Source organism: Blennius ocellaris, assembly GCF_963422515.1.
Source record: "Blennius ocellaris genome assembly, chromosome: 6".
Taxonomy (NCBI): Eukaryota; Metazoa; Chordata; class Actinopteri; order Blenniiformes; family Blenniidae; genus Blennius; species Blennius ocellaris.
In genome coordinates this window covers 17890927-17897288 of record NC_137655.1, presented here as the reverse complement: position 1 = coordinate 17897288, position 6362 = coordinate 17890927, and the positions used below count along the sequence as shown (strand labels likewise).

Genomic DNA, 6362 nt, shown 5'->3' with positions numbered 1-6362 from the left:
TTGGTGACCTGCATCCAGAAAGCAAACCATTCAAATTAACCAGATGAAACTGCACATGTTTTTTTCTGTCGTGCTGATGGATGTAATTTGGTCTATTTTGGCACAGTGTGGCTGCTGTTCCCAGCAGGAAGGGAGTCCATCCTGTTGGACTGAGTCTCCTCTGCAGCATCAGGAGCAGCTGCAGGGAGGACGAAGGAAGGTCGCGTCAAAAACCAGACTCAGTGTTCAGAAACAAGAGAGGACCTGGCCCTGTGGCTCCAAGGTCGACATTGAGACACAAATCTCTGCAGAGGACATTAAAAAAAATCAATCTCTAGAGAACTAATTAAGGTATAAGTCATGCATGCAAAAGTCCTTTAAATAAAATGTTCTTCTTTCTGCCGTTGTAGGCTGCAGGTCTGGACTTCCTGTTATGCTGGTTTAAGCAGGCTGCCTTGACTCCCTTTCTGTTTGACGCGACTGAGTGCCCACTGATAGAGTCCATAGCATGTATGAGCAGGTCTACCCCCACTGCTAATGTTCCAAATGTAGCTTAAAATCTGGGAGTGGTACCTTTAAGTCAAATATAATCCTTGCCCCCAATCAACCAAGTGAATGTGCTGCATTTGCATTTTGCGAAGTTGAGACCCAAAGTTATTTAGTGCTGATTAATGACTCCACTCGGGCCTCATTGTCTATCTGACAATGCATTTCCACAGCCTTTATTAAGAGGGAACTCTCTCCAGTGACTCGACAACTGTAAACACCAACATCCATCATTTTCCTCAAGGAAAAACATGTAATATAACAGTAAGAAGTCTATTGATGGCTGCAAGAGTGACACAGCACGCAGATGTCAGTAACAGTGGCTTATGAGAGCCATGGTCCTCGCTGGGAAATAGAGTTTTTTTTTTTTTCCCCAGCAAAAAAACCCTTAAAGATAAAAGGATTAGCTGTGATTGCATTAAGCCTCTCAGCTTAGTCCACTTCAACACTTCATGAGCAAAATGTGATGTTTCAGATACCAAGTGTGTCAGTGATAAAAACAAGTTCAAGCAATTTTGTGCAGTTTCGGATTCTGAGCAAGTCTCCCATCTTGTCTTTGGAGAGGAGCGTTTGAAGAACCACTTTTTAGTCTGGGTTTTTGAATTTTTAATTTAATGTCAAGCCTTTCCAAATCAATTAATTTGTATCAGTGTGAGATTATCAGCCCAGAATACTGAGAAACACTTTCTCCCGTCGTGTTTTCCTGCAAACTCGGTAAAGGCAACACAAGACTTGTGTTCAGGCAGCCTGCAAAATCTTATTTCATTCTCGCCATCTGGTCTGCCTCATGCTCCAATTGGGATAAATATGATTAATTCTTCTCGTTGTGAAACAGGGACCACATTGCAGTCAACAAAAATTACGGAGAATATGTTGGATCTGTTGCTCAAATACTCAGTGTTCTCGATGCTTTGGAAATAGATGACATGTGTGGACCTACATGTGGTTGTGAGATTGCAGATACCCCATAGCTTTCACCAGCTATGTTCAATTCTTTTCTCCTTGGGTACACATGATACTTGGAGCAGCTCAGTTGGGATGCACACTGTGTTCGGGGTGGGACGGGGGATTGGACGGGGGGATCGGATGGGGGGATCGGAGGGGGTGTGGATTGGACTGGGTCAGTCTCAGTATGTCAGTTCTTTGGCTGTGCTGGGCCGTGGGTGATTTGTTGTTTAAATTACACTAACAGGATTCTTTCAGGACAGTAACCAAGAGGCAGCTTTCAGCAGTCCGTTTTGTTCAGTCCTCAAACTTGCGCAATAAACAGAAAAATATGTGGCAGTAAAAAAAATGACTCCCATGCAACATGAGAAATTAGAGCCACCAGATGTTTTCTCCTTAAGCTTGTTGTTGAGATTGTATGAGACAACAAACAACACCCACTGATGGCCAAGTCCTCATTTCCTATTTTTTGCTGACAGAGTACTTAGGTCTCTAAACATTTCATTTAGTGGTTACTTCACATTTGCTAATGAGATGTGAAATCTCACAACATATGTTCTGTGAAAATATGCATCTGAGAGCCATTTTCTGAAATGTACCGGTAGTTCCTATTACAGACATAGAAGAACTAAACACTGAGGGCAAAAACAGTAAATATTCTAAACCTCTATGTGTTTTGTAGTATAATATAAACATCCTAGTTTGTTAAAAATCCACACAATTCCCCAGACAAAGAACTGCAGGAGATGCTACTGCTTTTATATTGAAAGAGATATGCTTCACACATTTTACCACAATTTTTCTGTAAAGATTTCTCTTCCAAAAGAACCTATCGTGGCCACAAAATGCCCACAAAATGTTCATACCAATTATTGACAATTTTTATACAGCGTATAACAGCTGAGAAACCCTCCAAGTGCCATCACTAATCAGATCATCGGAGTATTACCTGATTAGTGACGGACAATTGACAAAGGAAACACGTTTAGTCCTTAAATGAGGATTATCTATTGATCAGTCTGCACAAGGCAGCAGCATTATAACAAGCGTTTCAATTTATGCTGAGATGATGCAGCACAACTCCCTTTCTCATAAATATAGGTTTTGTATTATTTTAATGATAGATCTTACAAATTAAATTAATTCAACTGGTCTACTTAACATTTACCACGAAGCAGATCCAAACCAAACTTTAATTCATGCAATCTAAGGTAAGTGAAGCCTCAGAATGACTCAACCAATAGTTTGATACTAAACATCTGTCATAAATGTGAAAAAAAAAAAACTCTACACACCCACACTCATTTAACTTCTGTTTCTTGGAAATTCAGTGACATCATCAAACATAAAGGAAGCATAAAGGTGTAATTATTTCACCTCAACAGGTGTGTAAAAAGTCCCGTCTAATCACCATGTTTTTGCAGTTTCCTCGCAGATGAAGACAGAAAAATGTCTTGCAACAAGAACCTGGAAGACATCCTTGTACGGATGACATTTTAAAGAAGAGCCGCAGAAACGTCAGAGACCTGAATCTGTCAGTTCTTACTGATTGAGAGAAGCTGATTATTATTTTTTTTCCTGGAGCCCATTCAGTCCTCTGGGTCAGATCAGATCAATTCAATGAACAGACACGAAACTGAGTTCTTACAAAGCACAAAGTAGGGAGAGGTTAGAAAAAAATAGACTTATTAATAATACATTTACCAAAAAAAAATCAGTGTTTCACATTCACAAACCTGCTCAGAGCGATGCTTAAGCTTAATGAGAGACGAGATTTGTTAAATAGAGATCACTGCTATAGTCATCATGTCTCAAAAGGGGAAGACCCAGCAGTCTCCTTGAGAGCAAGAATCAATTCACTTTTCCCTCTTCTTAGACAAGTAGCAGAGGTTTGATTTATACATTAACAGACTCCACAGGTGAAATGCTTTGTCAGCATGATTTACTGAACTCCAGGACCCGTTTGTGTCCAATCAGATTTATTTATTTTCCCCTTGGAAGAAAGACAGAAAAGACACCGCCATCTTTAGAAGCAACTGTGTGCTACATTTGGTGAAAATAAGGTGAGAGGTGCCTGAGGAGTTTGCTTCAATTACTGAAGGAAAGACGTTCCTTAACCTCATTATGTCGGCTTCTAACCTCACCTGCACCACTTCAGTGGCTCTGCCACGCTCACTCAGACACACAAAACTAACTGGAGACAGTCAAGTCACGGTCAGACACACCATTGAGAGACCACTCAGAGTTTGCCCCGAAGGTTCACTTTTCGCTAGTATCCACATCCACTGTAATATTATAGTTTTAATACACCCAAAATCAAGGTTAGAGGACATCTGGTTGTGTGGACAGATGCTTATGTTGTCGAACTTCCAGTTTGATTTATAGCATGTTTCCCTGAGAGCTGTGTGAGTGATGCAGAAACTAATTGTGCACCTCCACTGCCAGTCTCCTGTTTTTGTCATGATATGACTTTGTATATTTGAACTCCTGCACGAGTTCTAGCTTCACCTTTAAAAAAAAAAAATCAAAAAAATCAAAAATAGCCTCCATGGAGACTAAGTCTAAAGTTTCTGCTTTCTCCCCAAGTAGATTCGTCAGCTCTCAAAACTTTCCAGTCCTGATTTAATGTGTGGCCAAGCCTATTACTTGTCCAGATCCTGGCTACTCAAGTCTTTATGTTTGTGCCTCAGCAGACGTGACTGAAGAATAGCAAAGTTCCCTCGCAGGTTTACATCCTCACCTTTTTTTCCTTCCAAAGTTGGATTGTGTGTGTGTTTAACCTTTCAATGCAGTGATTTATTTCTTGATGAGTTCAAATGCAAGCATTTCCAAAGATAAGATCAGGTCTGACCAAAGTTATTTCCCCGCACTCATGGGGATGTACGCCCAATTCTTCAAATATGATCTCATTATGGAATTGTGTTCTCAGTCTGACTCATCTATCTCACAGGATGAATTCTCATTAGGGTGGAGGAAAGCAATTCTCGCTTGCTTAATAACAAGGTTTTTATTTCTGCTATGCTGCTTCTTGCCTGTTGGCTGCTGTGAATCCTCGGCTTTAAGACTTATTTTTTCTCTACATGGCGACATAATAAAGCCGCCCTGTGGTGGTGAAGAAAAGCCCTTTATCAGTGTTATCTGATAAAGTAGCTATATAAGGCCGGACTGAACTCTTTCTATTCTTCAGTTTTGTTGCTATTGTCGCTGGATTAATAAAAAAGGAAGCTCCACTCTTTTTGGCTGAATATCCCGATGGGGATAAGCTCATTGCCATCAATGTCAGCTCATCAAAGAGTTAAGTGTTCTTCTCTGGAGCTTTCCATGCTCCTGTGTAAACCTGTAAAGCAGATGAGTCTGAGAGTGTGTGTCAGTGAGGTATGTGTCGGTACACACCCCACTGAAGGGGGAGTGCACATGCAGAATGAACACCTTCAGCCTTCTGTCTCCTGTCTGTTTTACCTCAGGGGAGGTGCCAGCTGCCTAAGAGTGATAGTCTGTTTTAGCTTTAGTATTTATTCACCAGGGAGAGACACATACCACCGCAGCCATGGGGAAGCAGGTAAGATCTGATAAAGAAACATTTAGTGGGTTAATGGGGTTTAAATAGTGCCAACCTGGAAATGCTGTTCCTATTGCACACAGGCATTGCTAATTATCTCAGACTGAGCAAAGGAGCAACTGACAAGCATTTTGCTGAGTCAGTAGAAGTGACTAAAGGCCAAAATTCCCTGCGCATTATGTTTTACAGATGAAAAACCTGAACAGATTTTAATGATTTCATATTACTTATTACATGTTATATGTAATAAGCTTATGTATTCTGCTTGGGGAACAAACAGGCTGGTTTCTGCACCGTCAGGATAATACTAAATGAACACATGCATGAATGCACAGGAGTGCACAGACGGGTTTGCCTGAAAAGAGGCACCAGCACTTTATCTAGTACGGGTGAAAAGATTGTAAAATGTTGGTGACTCTGTGCGAGAAAAGTTAATTTAAAGAGAAGTCAGATATGCAGTGTTATTAACAAGCTTGCTGTTGTTTGTGCGTGCATCACATCTGCTGACAACCCAGTGTAGTTTGGACACAACAGCTTTTCTTTCTCACTGCTGGCAAGTTACTGAACCGGCAAAAACCCAATCTTTCCTATGTGCTGGAAGGCATTTACTGTCATACTTCTGGTGTCCAAGCTCTTCAGTTGTGCGTATTTTCATGAGATGGCTCACAGTCTTCGATCTGCAGCTTTGCTCTTCTCCCAACTTCTGTTTTGGTGGGAACAAAAGTGATGCCATGTTGTTCTAAGCGAGAACAGAATGTGTAATTGTGCCAAATAACTGCGGAGGGGAACTCTGGCGAATTCATTTTGGTTTTCAGTACTTTCTTTCACACAAGCATCTGGATCTGCTATTGTTCTGGGGCTCTCACTTTGTTTCAGTTTTAAGAGAATCAGCTAAAGTACTCTTTTTTTTAAATATATTAATCTTTTGTGCTTGAGGTGTTGAATAATATTCATTTAACCGTCCTATTTAATGAAATAACCTGTCCAGGAAGAACATTTGAATGTATTAAAACTCCCTTGTGCTCTAGTAATTTCGATCCATTTATTAAACCTGGCTCTTTCTCTCATTACACAGCTCTCTTTCGACAAGTCTTTGCTTCAGATGAGAAACAAAAGTGTGTCTGAGAGGTCAGCTGTGCCAGCTCCGTCAGCAGCTGCGAGATTTCCGGGCCTGGTTGTTGTGACTGGCCAAGAGCTGATGCTTGTTCACTCTCTTTCTCAGAGCCAGTGAATGTACATGATAAAGGGGTCCAGTGGGGAAATGGGGGCTTATGTTTGTGTACATGTTCTTGACTCCCCACATGACGCGACTGTAGAGTAATATTCTATCTAT

At 40.9% G+C, this 6362-nt stretch overlaps 1 protein-coding gene across 1 annotated transcript in view; it reads left to right on the top strand.

Moving 5' to 3' along the window:
- Positions 1–4998: 4998 nt before the first annotated feature.
- The window catches only part of mid1 (midline 1), a 30410-nt gene continuing 29046 nt past the window's right edge, over positions 4999–6362 (top strand). The window contains exon 1 of the mRNA XM_080497757.1: positions 4999–5029. The gene's annotated coding sequence lies outside the window, so the exon portion shown is untranslated. The remainder of the gene's footprint in view (positions 5030–6362) is intronic.